The sequence below is a fragment of the Gorilla gorilla genome, chromosome 21, assembly GCF_029281585.2.
Source record: "Gorilla gorilla gorilla isolate KB3781 chromosome 21, NHGRI_mGorGor1-v2.1_pri, whole genome shotgun sequence".
Taxonomy (NCBI): Eukaryota; Metazoa; Chordata; class Mammalia; order Primates; family Hominidae; genus Gorilla; species Gorilla gorilla.
Window position 1 is genome coordinate 31172809 of NC_073245.2, and position 13925 is coordinate 31186733.

Below are 13925 nucleotides of genomic sequence, written 5' to 3' on the forward strand. Positions count from 1 at the left end.
ATTACATCATCAGAAACTTTATTACTGGAGGTAGAATGTTATCTACCTCTAGTTTTGTGTTTATGGGCTTATTTTTATGGCATGGTGGACAAGTTAGTACTTTGGTAGGCTAACAAGGGGACTAATACACTTACCCAGGACTCAGTCTTTTTCTGAGGTGAAAAAAATTGAGTATGTGTATGAATTCCTACTAAACATTTCTCTAAGAGTCAAGAATGTTCATTCTGTCTCCATTCGAATGACTTTTTTTTTTTTTTTAATGATCTTGGAGGCATAAAGTCAAGCTCCTTGGAGTTTTGGCATATGGTTTTCCAGTATTTATTGGAAAATATGGGCATATGGGGAATTTTGAGTATTTCTCTTAATAAAATGCCCCCAGAATGAAAATGTCCGTCAGCAGTGGTTGTTTCTGTGTCTGTATTATCAGATTTGAGCCTACTGATTTTCTGGGTAAAAATATTCTCCAGGAATAGGTTGAAGGTGATTTTAAATGATGCTAGTTAACTTGCTGACATCACCACTGCATTTGAGGCCCCACATTTTCTTAATTTATTGTTTAACTGGAGCTCTTCTCCTTTGCTCTGAGGGTTATTGGTCTGAGACCATAGCATAGCATCATATTTATAGAGCTAGCACTGTAACCTAAACAGTTCAATATTTCAGTTGACTTTAGGGTCTGTTGGGGGCCTGGAGAAAAATCACTTGAATGAATTTAATTAGCAAAGATGCATAAATGGGACAAAGGAGGACACATAGGAGCATATGATCCAGAATGTAGAATCTGCGCAACATCTTGAAGTCTGTATAGGCTTTGAAGGAGAAAGAGGAGGGAAAGAGCAAATAGGGTCTGGAGGAAAATGCAAGAAGGAATGCGGAGCCGAGAACACAGAGGACATGGGAGGGGCAGAGCAAAGGACCCCATGGGTGAGGAGGGCCTTTTGGAGTTAAGGTTCAAAATGTCACCTAGGGTGAGGTTGAGAAAGGCCTGGAATATCAGGTTAATGAATTTAGAGTTCACTCTATGCTTTCTAGAGCTGTTGAAGGTTATTTTAGGAGAAGGACAGTGTGATGAGGCTTGATTTAGGAGGATTAACGTGATAGCATTAGTTCATTAGGATTAATCATCCATGTGGTAGGCAGAAGTGTAGATGGCCCTGAGATTCCCACTCCCTGTTGTCCGTGCCCTGTGTAATCCCCTTGCCTTGAGAGTGGGCAGGACTGGGAGTCTGATGGATTTTACTCCTGTGATGAAGCTGTCATGTGACAAAGATGAAGGATTTTGCAGATATAATGAAGGTCCCAAATCAGTTGCCCTTCAGCTAGTGAAATGAAAATTATCCAAGGTGGACCTGACCTAATCAGATGAGACTTTAAAAGAGACTGGCCCTTACTGAAGCCAGTGGCATAACCTCAGCTCGCTGTAACCTTTGCCTCCTGGGTTCAAGCTATTCTGCCTCAGCCTTACAAATAGCTGGGATTACAGGTGCCCACCATCAGGCCTGGCTAATTTTGTTTTTGTTTTTGTTTTGAGATGGAGTTTTGCTCTTGTTGCCCAGGCTGGAGTGCAACGGCGCAACCTCGGCTCACTGCAACCTCCGCCTCCTGGGTTCAAGCGATTCTCCTGCCTCAGCCTCCTGAGTAGCTGGGATTACAGGCATGTGCCGCCATGCCTGGCTAATTTTTGTATTTTGTTTTTTTTTTTTTTTTTTTTTGTCCATGAGGCATTTTATTTGTAAATACATGTATTACATCCCTAGAAAAAGAATCCCAGGATTTTCCCTCCTGTATGTTTTCGTCTTGCTTCTTCGTGGTGCATGATGCCAGCTGAGGTTGTCAGTACAATGAAACCAAACTGGCGGGATGGAAGCAGATTATTCTGCCATTTTTCCAGGTCTTTGAGTTGCACGTCAAATCTGGGGCTGATCACTCAACACTTGTTTAGCCTGCCTGTGAGGTTCACAACAATTTTCCCAGCTCTGTGGTCATCATCAATGATTTCAAATTCGCCAGTGTAACCATGCTTCATCATCACAGTGAGAAACCGGACGATGACTTTGGAGCACAGCCTAATAAGCACCTGGCGTTTGCCTGTCTTTTCGGCATTGTTGATGCTCTTGAGAGCATCTGCCAGGACATTCATGCACACCATTGTGGCGGCGTGGAAAGATGGCGGAAAGAGCTTTTGTTTTTTTTTTTTTTTTTTTTGGAGAGACTTGGTTTCTCCATGTTGGTCAGGCTGGTCTTGTACTCCCTACCTCAGGTGATCTGCCTGCCTCAGCTTCCCAAAGTGTTGGGATTACAAGCGTGAGCCACCGCACCTGGCCAATTTTTGTATTTTTAGTAGAGACCCGGTTTCACTATGTTGGCCAGGCTGGTCTTGAACTGCTGACCTCAAGTGATTTGCCCACCTTGTCCTCCCAAAGTGCTGGGATTAGAGGCGTGAGCCACCACGCCCAGCCTGAAGCCAGAGAGATTTAAAGCAGCTAAGATACTCTCTTGTTTGCCTGAAGAAGCAAACTGTCATCTTGTGGGAAAGACCACATGACAGGAAATGGCATGCAGCCTCTAGGGGCTAAGGGCCTCAGTCCTACAGCCACAAGGAAATTGATTCTGCCAATAACCAGTGAGTGTGGAAGAAGTCCCTGAGCCTTAGATGAGACTGCATCTCCAGCAGACACCTTAATTTCAGCCTGGTGAGACCTTGAGCAGATGACCCCACTAACCCAGATCCAGACTCCTGTCTCATGGGAACTATGAAATCATAAATTTGTGGCAATTTGTGATACAGCAATAAGAAAATTCATACAACTCAGTTGAAGAATTGGAAGCAAGGATTGCATGGATAGAAGTGTCTACCCATAATGACTGGGAACAGGCTGAATTGGACATGTTCAGGGTTCCTTGTGGGAACACATGGTAACAAAGTAGCTGAGTGAGTGATTCAGCAGCCAAGGTAACCTGTGCTTCCCCTCCCCTTGTACCTTCACCATCCGAGCAAGTGCATTTTCACACTCAGGTAAGCAGTAGTGGAACATTATAGACTGCTAGGGACTCTAGAAGTGGTTGTGGCTATCTGCATTAAGCAACAAGCAGTTTCTCATGCTAGTGGGTTTTTTGTTTGTTTCGCTTTTTTTTTTTTTTTTTGAGATGGAGTTTCACTCTTGTCGCCCAGCCTGGAGTACAATGGCACGATCTCGGCTCACTGCAACCTCCACCTCCCGGGTGCAAACTAGTCTCATGCCTCAGTCTCCCAAGTAGCTGGGATTACAGGCGTGTGCCAGCACATCCAACTAATTTTGTATTTTTAATAGAGATGGGGTTTTACCATGTTGGCCAGGCTGTTCTCGAACTCCTAACCTCAGGAGATTTGCCTGCCTTTAAAGTGCTGGGATTACAGACGTGAGCCACTGCGCCTGGCCTGCTTTGTTTTATATATCAATGCATGATATGTATCCACCTTTAAAGTACCATTAAAAAATAGTTTCTTTTTTTATTATACTTTAAGTTTTAGGGTACATGTGCACAACATGCAGGTTAGTTACATATGTATACATGTGCCATGTTGTTGTGCTTCACCCAGTAACTCGTCATTTAACATTAGGTATATCTCCAAATGCTATCCGTCCCCACTCCACTATCCCACAACAGGCCCCGGTGTGTGATGCTCCCCTTCCTGTGTCCATGTGTTCTCATTGTTCAATTCGCACCTATGAGTGAGAACATGCGGTGTTTGGTTTTTTGTCCTTGTGATAATTTGCTGAGAATGATGGTTTGCAGTTTCATCCATGTCCCTACAAAGGACATGAACTCATCATTTTTTATGGCTGCATAGTATTCCATGGTGTATATGTGCCACATTTTCTTAATCCAGTCTATCATTGTTGGACATTTGGGTTGGTTCCAACTTACAAGGGTTGTGAAGGACCTCTTCAGGAAGAACTACAAACCACTGCTCAGTGAAATAAAAGAGGATACAAACAAATGGAAGAACATTCCATGCTCATGGGTAGGAAGAATCAATATCGTGAAAATGGCCATACTGCCCAAGGTAATTTATAGATTCAATGCCATCCCCATCAAGCTACCAATGACTTTCTTCACAGAATTGGAAAAAACTACTTTAAAGTTCATATGGGACCAAAAAAGAGCCCGCATCGCCAAGTCAATCCTAAGCCAAAAGAACAGTGCTGGAGGCATCACGCTACCTGACTTCAAACTATACTATAAGGTACAGTAACCAAAACAGCATGGTACTGGTACCAAAACAGAGATATAGACCAATGGAACAGAAAAGAGCCCTCAGAAATAATGCTGCATATCTACAACCATCTGATCTTTGACAAACCTGACAAAAACAAGCAATGGGGAAAGGATCCCCTATTTAATAAATGGTGCTGGGAAAACTGGCTAGTCATATGTAGAAAGCTGAAACTGGATCCCTTCCTTACACCTTATACAAAAATTAATTCAAGATGGATTAAAGACTTAAACGTTAGACCTAAAACCATAAAAACCCTAGAAGAAAACCTAGGCAATACCATTCAGGCCATAGGCATGGGCAAGGACTTCATGTCTAAAACAGCAAAAGCAATGGCAACAAAAGCCAAAATTGACAAATGGGATCTAATTAAAGAGCTTCTGCACAGCAAAAGAAACTACCATCAGAGTGAACAGGCAACCTACAGCATGGGAGAACATTTTTGCAACCTACTCATCTGACAAAGGGCTAATATCCAGAATCTACAATGAACTCCAACAAATTTACAAGAAAAAAGCAAACAACCCCATCAAAAAGTGGGCAAAGGATATGAACAGACACTTCTCAAAAGAAGACATTTATGCAGCCAAAAAACACATGAAAAAATGCTCATCATCACTGGCCATCAGAGAAATGCAAATCAAAACCACAATGAGATACCATCTCACACCAGTTAGAATGGCGATCATTAAAAAGTCAGGAAACAACAGGTGCTGGAGAGGATGTGGAGAAATAGGAACACTTTTACACTATTGATGGGACTGTAAACTAGTTCAACCATTGTGGAAGTCAGTGTGGTGATTCCTCAGGGATCTAGAACTAGAAATACCATTTGACCCAGCTATCCCATTACTGGGTATATACCCAAAGGATTATAAATCATGCTGCTATAAAGACACATGCACACGTATGTTTGTTGTGGCACTATTCACAACAGCAAAGACTTGGAACCAACCCAAAGAAATAGTTTCTCTACTTGAAAATGACCTGTGCTCCATCTACTCACCCCTCTTCCTTTAACCCCACCTGAACCCCTTGCAAGTACTGATCTTTTTAGTGTCTTGTCTTTTCCAGAATGTCAAGTAGTGGGAATTATGTAACAAGTAGTATTATCAGGTTGGCTTTTTTCACTTAGTAATGTATATTTAAGGTTATTCCATGTCTTTTTATGGCTTCATAGCTTATTTATTTTTAGCACTGAATAATACTCCACTGTCTGGATGTACCAGAGTTTATCCATTCACCTACTGAAGAACATCTTGGTGGCTTCCGGGTTTTGCCAATTGTGAATAAAGCTGCCATAAATATCTCTGTGCAGGTTTTTGTGTGGACATAAGCTTTCAACTTATTTGGGTAAATACCAAGGAGTGTCATTGATGGATCATGTGTAAGTCTGTTTTTGGTATGGGGTTATTTAGTTTTTAAATTTTAAATTTTTGTAGATACATAGTAGGTATATGTATCTATTTATAGGGTACATGAAATATTTTAATACAAGCATGTAATGTATAATAATCACTTCATGGCAAATGGGGTATCCATCTCCTCAAGCATTTATCCTTTGTGTTATAAACAATCCAGTTATACTCTTTTGGTTATTTTTAAATGTACAATTAAATTATTATTTACTATAGTCATCCTTTTGTGCTATCAAACACCAAATACTAGATCTTTTTTTTTTTTTTTTTGAGATGGAGTCTCTCTCTGTCCCCCAGGCTGGAGTGCAGTGGCATGATCTCGGCTCACTGCAAGCTCCTCCTCCTGGGTTCATGCCATTCTCCTGCCTCAGCCTCCCAAGTAGCTGGGACTACAGGCACTTGCCACCATGCCTGGCTAATTTTTTGTATTTTTAGTAGAGATGGGGTTTCACCGTGTTAGCCAGGATAATCTCAATCTCCTGACCTCGTGATCTGCCCACCTCAGCCTCCCAAAGTGCTGGGATTACAGGCGTGAGCCACCACGCCCGGCCGTCAAATACTAGATCTTATTCGTTCTTTCTAACTTATCTTTTTGTATCCATTAACCATCCCCACTTCTCTCCGCCCCCGAACTCCACTACACTTCCCAGCCTCTGGTAACTATCTTTCTACTCTCTGTCTCCATGAGTTCAATTGTTTTAATTTTTAGCTCCCCCAAATAAATGAGAACATGCAAAGTTTGTCTTTCTGTGCCTGGCTTATATCACTTAACGTAATGACCTCCAGTTCCATCTATGTTGTTGTAAATGACAGGATCTCATTCTTTTCTATGGCTAAATAGGTAAGTCTATGGTTACCTTTGTAAGAAACTGCTGAACCGTCGTCTTCCAAAGTGGCTGTGCCATTTTGCATTGTCACTAGCAATGAATGAGAGTTCTTGTTCTACATCTTGTCAGCATTTGGTATTGTCATTTTAAAATTTTAGCCATTCTAAAAGGTGTTTAGTGGTATGCAATTGTTTTAATTTGCAGTTCTCTAATGACATATGATGTTGAATATCTTTTCATATGCTTATTTGCCACCTGTGTATCTTCTTTGATGAGATATCTGTTCAGATCTGTCACCCATTTTTATTTTAGTTGTTAGTTTTCTTATTGTTGAGTTTTAATAGCTCTTTCTACATTTTGGATATCAGTCCTTTATCAGGGGGATAGTGTGTCTTGCAGATATTTTCGCCCAATCTATGGTTTGTCTTTTCCTTTGAACAGTGTCTTTTACAGAGCAGAAGTTTTAAATTTTATTTTTTAAATGTATTTTGTTTGTTTGTTTGTGACAGGGTCACACCCTGTTGCCCAGGCTGGAGTGCAGTGGTGTGATCATGGCCCACTGCAGCCTCGACCTCCCCAAGCTCAGGTGATCCTGCCACCTCACCCTCTTGAGTAGCTGGGATTACAGGTGCATGCCACCACACCCAGCTAATTTTGTATTTTTAGTAGAGATAGGGTTTCACCATGTTGGCCAGGCCAGTCTCAGAGTCCTGTCCTTAGGTGATCCCCCCACCTTGGCCTCCCAAAGTGCTGGGATTACAGGCATGAGCCACCATGCCCGACCTTTTGCTATGTGACTTTCGAGGTTGAGTTATACATAAAAGGCCTTGCAGTGTCTACCCTATTCGCTGGAACTCTCACTATGGGAACCACAAGCCACCATATTGAAAGTCTGATCATTCTAGGCTGCTGTGCTGAAGAAATTATGTGTAGGTGCCCCAGTCCATAGTCCTTGCTGAGCCTTATCCTTCCAGTCGTCCCCACCAAGGTGCTGGACATATAGGTGAAGCCTTCTTGAACTCTCCAGACAAATCCATCCAGAGGCTAAATATCACTAAATGCCCTCTCTTGATAATATGTGAAACAGAAGAATCACCCAGCCACTCCTTGCCTGCTTTCCTAATCCACAAAAGCATGAGATATAATGACTTGGTTGTTGTTTTAAGCTACTAAGTTTTGAGGTAATTTTTTATTAGTCTATAGATAACGAGAAAAGGGGTACATTCATTTAACATTAAATATGGAACACCTGCTCTGTGCCGGGTATTGTTCTTGCTCTTATGGTACTTATGATCATGCATGTGGAGAAGAGGAAGGAAATATAAACCAGTAGACAATCTGTGTGAAAAGTATTATGACAAAGGGCCAGGCACGGTGACTAACGTGTAATCCTAGAACTTTAAGAGGCTGAGGCGAATGGATTGCTTGCGCTTAGGAGTTCAATACCAGCCTGGGCAACGTGGTGAAACCTCATTCTACAAAAGATGCAAAAAAATTAGCCAGGTGTGGTGGCGCACGCTTGAGCTATTTGGGGAGGGTGAGGCAGGAGGATCACTTAAACCCGGGAGGTTGAGACTGCAGTGGGCTGAGATTGTGCCACTGCACTCCAGCCTGGGTGACAAAGTGAGACCCTGTCTCAAAAAAAAAAAAAAAGAAAAAACTTATTATGATGAAGAATAAGCAGGTTAAGTAGATAGAGAAGGCATGGGTGCAGTTTAATACAAGATATAAGATAGTGGGGAAAGGTCTCTATGGTAAGATGGTAGTTGAGTAGGACCTGAAGTGAGAGAGTTGGTAAGCCACATTCAGTTGTGCCCATGCCTTCTCTATCCACTTAACCTCATCTGTTCTTTGTCATCTTTTACACTGGTTTATGTGTTTGTCTCTTAGTTTATACTTCTTCTCTCCTCTGGAAGAGAGATGGGAGAGGGATGGGATATGTCTTGAGAAAGAGCATACTAGGCAAAGGGAACCACAGTACAGAGGCCATGCAGTGGGGGGCATACTGAGTGTTTCCTGGAACAGCAAAGTGGCTGGTGCACCTGAATCCGAACAGGTGTTGGGGAGAAGGGAGAAGCTGGAGTGAGAGAGTATCAGTGTGCCACGTTGTGAAGGGTCAGTAGGCTGAAGGAAGGACTTTGGGTTGAACTTCAATTGAAATGAAGAATCACTCTGGCCACTTATGGAAAATAAACTTGGGGAAAGAGTGGGAGCAGGGAGTGCTGTTTGGATAATATTGCAGAGATCCTGCAGAGAGGTGCTGTTGCTTTGGACTGTGGTGGCAGCAGTAGGGTGGTAAGAAGTGGTCAGATTCTGGATATATTTTTATATAAAAGAACCAGCTGGAGGGCTGGGTGTGGTGGCTCATGCCTGTAATCCCAACACTTTGGGAGGCCAAGATGGGCCAATCACTTGAGGTCAGGAGTTCAAGACCAGCCTGGCCAACATGGTGAAACCCCGTCTCTACTAAAAATATAAAAATTAGCTGGGTGTGGTGGCGGGTGCCTGTAATCCCAGCTACTTGGGAGGCTGAGCCAGGAGAATTGCTTGAACCTGGGAAGTGGAGGTTGCAGTGAGCCGAGATTGTGCCACTGGACTCCAGCCTGGGCAACAGAGGGAGATGCCGTCTCAAAAAAAAAAAAAAAGAAAGAAAAAAACTAGCTGGATTCTTAATGGATTGGGTGTGGGTTATAAGAGAAAGGGAGTAGAAGGATGACTCAAGGGTTTGGGGACAGAGTGAGTTATTTATTGAGATAAGGAACATGTAGGAGGCACAGACTTGAGGGAAAGAAAATCAAGACAGAAGTTTTGGGTATGTTAGATTTGAGATGCCTTTTTGACATTCACAGGGAGATGCTGAGTAGGCAGATGGATTTCATGAACTTGGAATTCAGAGAGAGGTCAGGGCTAGATAAATACATTTGTAAATCATCAGGATATAAATACATTTTAAAGCCATGGGCCTAAGAACACTAGAGGGTGAATGTAAATAGGAAAGTGGCCCAGGGCATGACTCCACATTCAGGGTCGGGAAGATCAGAAGGAACCAGCAAAGGAGTCTCAGAAGACGCTGCAGGGAAGAACGAGGAGAACCAGGAGGGTGTTGTGCTGCAGGTGCCAAGTAGAATGTTTCACATGAGGTTTAGAAAGCTTAAATAACCTGCTCAGGTCACAGAGGTGCAGCTAGGGTCTAAACTAACAGTCTGATGCCAGAATGCGCATGCTCTTAATTTCTGTTTTCTACCACCCAAATCACAACCAAAATGGTTGTTAGTACTGACTCCGTGCCAGGCACTGTTTTAACACCTTTATTTATAATCATTTAATCCTATTATCATCATCATTTTACAGATGAGAAAACTGAGGCACAGGGAGTTATGTAACATATTGAAAGTCATAAAACAGCTGTGTGTGCTCCAATCTGGCCCTCTGTGACCAGAGTTAACTGGTACCCTATGCTGTCTCCCAGTGAATCTTTACTACCTAGATAGTTGGAGTATCATCAAAGATAATATTTTATAAGGTTAAATAGGAAGCTCAAAAAGCAAATTAGATTCTTTAATTAGAAAAAGAAAAAAGAAAACTAAGCAGTGGCAATTTGACCTCTTGCTCCGTCCATATTGATTTTTGTGCTTTCCAACCTCAAATAGGCCAGTGAAGTGCTATGTGCCTTTATTCAGGCTTGAACAAAGTACTTGCAAAGTTGCTTTGTTCTCTCTCCTCCTGGAGTGTGACTGAAAACAGAATGTAATGCTGCCTTTTAAACTAAGTCAAATGAGAGCCTTGGTTTCTCAAGGTCATAAAAATGTGATCACACAGATTGAATCCCATCCAGTGATTTTAATTTAGCTCCTCTTCAAAGGTAAATGTAGGAAAGAAGTTATTGCATCTGAGAAAAATTTGTTGCTGAAAGTCATGTGCCTGGAATAATAGGTTTGAACTATGTTCATTTAGAATTTACCCTGAATTCACTTTATAAGGAGCTGGAAGCATATTTAGAAATTCAGCATTCCTTCAGATGTGATGATGCCTTCAGATGTCTGTTCTCAGCTGTCTGTTTTCATCAGCACAGTTGCCTGTTTCTCTCGAACATGACCTTTGGCACCTCAACACCGGTGGCCCCTGAGCCTTTTCTTGCCACCACACAGATTCTGTCCTTTGTTCCCAAAGTAAGGCTATGCATTATACTTCTGGAAAAATAACCCAGTGGCAGTAGATGTGGCCGTCAGGGTATTCCCTTTGTTTTCTACCTGTCACTTCATTCTTATCTTGCCTTTGCTTTTCCTGTTAGCTCACCTAGTTTCTGAAAAATCTCGGACTTTCATTATCCTTATTTTGGTCTAAATTTGTAAAAATCCAAACCTACTAAGAAGGGAATAGTCCTGAGACCTGATCCTGAGCAAGGTAGGCAATAATCGTAGTCACAGCCATTGTCACTTGGTGTATAGGAGATATTAAAAGAAGTCTCCATTGGCCAACAGGAATGAACCCAGGTCTCCATCCTTTGCCAGCCATCTCACCATATGGGATTCTAGCCTTAGTCAGAAGAACATGAGTGACATGGAGCAAAGGCAGGGGTTAGATAGGAACTGAGAAGCACTTGTGAAGGTCACAGCCCAGGTCACCGCACAGGTCACTAGAAGACTGAAACCTAATCCAAGTACCATAAAAGGCTTCCTCTCCCCCATACCTTGCCACCGTATCAGTAGGGATCCTGTATAGTAGCAGGAAACAATTATACAACTGAATGAACCACATGTCTCAGACCTTAGTTAAGTCTCTAGGAGGCCAGGCATGGTGGCTCACTCAAGCCTGTAATCCCCAACACTTTGGGAGGCTGAGGCAGGCGTATCACTTGTGGTCAGGAGTTTGAGACCAGCCTGACCAATATGGTGAAAGCTGGTCTCTACCAAAAAATACAAAAATTAGCCAGTCGTGGTGGCACACGCCTGTACTCCCAGCTACTCAGGAGGCTGAGTTGGGAGAATCACTTAAATGCAGGAGGTGGAGGTTGCTGTGAGCTGAGATGGCGCCACTGCACTCCAGCCTGAGCAATGGAGTGAGACCCTGTCTGAAAAAAAATGGAGGCTGGGCACGGTGGCTCACGCCTGTAATCTCAGCACTTTGGGAGGCCAAGACAAGTGGATCACCTGAGGTCAGGAGTTCAAGACCAGCCTGGCCAACAGTGCAAAACCCTGTCTCTACTAAAAATACAAAAATTAGCTGGGTGTGGTGGCGGGTACCTGTAATTCCAGCTACTTGAGAGGCTGAGGCACAAGAATTGCTTGAACTGGGGAGGCAGAGGTTGCAGTGAGCCAAGATCGCACCACTGCACCCTATCCTCAGTGAGAGTGAGACTCTGTCTCAAATCAGTCAATCAATCAATCAATCAATCAATCCGGAAAGCTGAAGACAAGGGAAGGAGACAAAAACAAGGACACCCAAGGAAAGTTTAGCCTCTGATACCTACATTTGCAGCTGCAACAGACAATAAACACAGCCTAACTTCTAACCAGATGAACATAAAACCTCAGCTTGAAGGCCTGTGTACCTGTTCACCCTAAAGGACTATTTACCTAGTACATCATGCCTGGCTTTCAACAAAAAACATTACAAGGCACAAAAAAGGCAAAAAAAAAAAAAAAAAAAATACAGTTTGAATAGACAGAGCAGGCATCAGAGCCAGACTCAGATATGGCAGATGTTGGATTTTTCAGACTAGGAATTTAAAATAACTGATTAATATGCTAGGACTCTAGGGCTCTAAAGGAAAAAGAGGACAATGTGCAAGAAAGGATAGGTAATGTAAACAGAAAGATGGAAATTATAATAAAGAATAAAAAAGTAATGCTAGAATTAAACTCTGTAACAGAAATAAAGAATGCCTTTGATGGGCTTCTCAGTAGATTGGACTTGGTAGAGAAATGATATCTAGCTTATTTCACTTAGCATGTTGTCTTCAGAATTCATCCATGTCAAGACGTGTGTCAAAATTTCCTTCCTTTTTAAGGCAGAATAATATTTCATTGTATGTGTATTTTCTTTGTCCATTCATCCGTTGATGAACATTTTGGTGGTTTCTAGATCTTCGCTATTGCGAATAGTGCTGTGATGAACACTGGAGTGCTAATACTTCTTTGAGATCCTTATTTCAATTATTTTGGATAAATACCCAAAAGTGAGATTATTGGATCAAATGGTAGTTCTAGTTTTAATTTTTTGAGGAATCTCTGTACTGTTTTCTATTTTACACCCCCACCAACAGTGTACTAGAGTTCCAGTTTCTCTACATCTTTGCCAGTGCTTGTTATCTTTTGTTCTTTTTGTGAATAGTCATATGAACTGAAATTTTTCTGTGGTTTTGATCTGCATTTCCCTGATGATTAGTGATGAGCGTCTTTTCATATACCTCTTGGCCATTTATATATTTTATGGAGACGTTGAAGAAATGTTTATTCAGGTCTTTAGCCCATATTTTAATCAGGTTATTAGTTTTTTTGCTATTGAACTGTTGGAGTTCCTTACATGTTTGGGAAATTAACCCCTTATATGTGTTTTGCAAATATTTTCTCTCATTCAGTAGATTGCCTTTTTGCTCTGTTAGTTGTTTCCTTTGCTATGCAGAAACTTTTTAGTTTGATGTAGTCCCACTTGTCTATTTTTGCTTTTGTTGCCTGTGCTTTTGGTGTCGTATCCATGAAATCTTTGCCAAGGCCAATGTTATGAAGCTTTTTCGCTACGTTTTCTTCTAGGAGTTTTAAAGCTTCAGGTCTTATATTTAAATCCTTAATTCATTTTGAGTTGATTTTTCTGTGTGGTATAAGAGTCCAGTTTCATTCTTTTGCATACGGATTTCCAGTTTCTCCCAATATTATATGTTAAAAGACTGTCCTTTCCTCATCATATATTCTTGATACCCTTGTCAAAGATCAGTTGACTGCATATGCATGGATTGATTTATGGGCTCTCTATTCTGAATATTCCATTGGTCTATATGTCTGTCTTTATGCCAATACCATACTGTTTTGATTATGGTAGCTTTGTAATATATTTTGAAATCAGGACGTGTGATGCCTCCAGCTTTTTCTTCTTTCTCAAGATTGCCTTGGCTGTTCAGGGTCTTTTGTGATTCCACATGAATTTTAGTCTTGTTTTTTTATTTCTGAAAAAAAAATGCCATTGAAATTTTGATAGCAATTTCATAGAATCTGGAGATTGCTTTGGTAGTATGGACACTTTAACAATATTAAATCTTCTAATCCATGAACATGGAATTCTTTCCATTTGCTTGTATCTTCTTTAATTTCTGTCATCAATGTTTTGTAGTTTTTAGCATGGAAGTCTTTTACCTCCTTAATTAAGCTTATTTCTAAGTATTTTATTCTTATTGGTGCTATTGTAAATGGAAATATTTTTCTAATT

The 13925-nt window shown here is 41.5% G+C and overlaps 1 protein-coding gene, 1 long non-coding RNA gene and 1 pseudogene across 8 annotated transcripts in view; 1 reads left to right on the forward strand and 2 right to left on the reverse strand.

Annotated features, from left to right (window-relative positions):
• Positions 1-13925, forward strand: part of KIZ (kizuna centrosomal protein) — a 120578-nt gene that overhangs the window by 38651 nt on the left and 68002 nt on the right. The window lies entirely within an intron of this gene.
• Positions 1-13925, reverse strand: part of LOC129529217 (uncharacterized) — a 34514-nt gene that overhangs the window by 10523 nt on the left and 10066 nt on the right. The gene's annotated exons all lie outside the window — the stretch shown is intronic.
• LOC134757822 (small ribosomal subunit protein uS8-like) lies at positions 1679-5503 on the reverse strand (annotated as a pseudogene).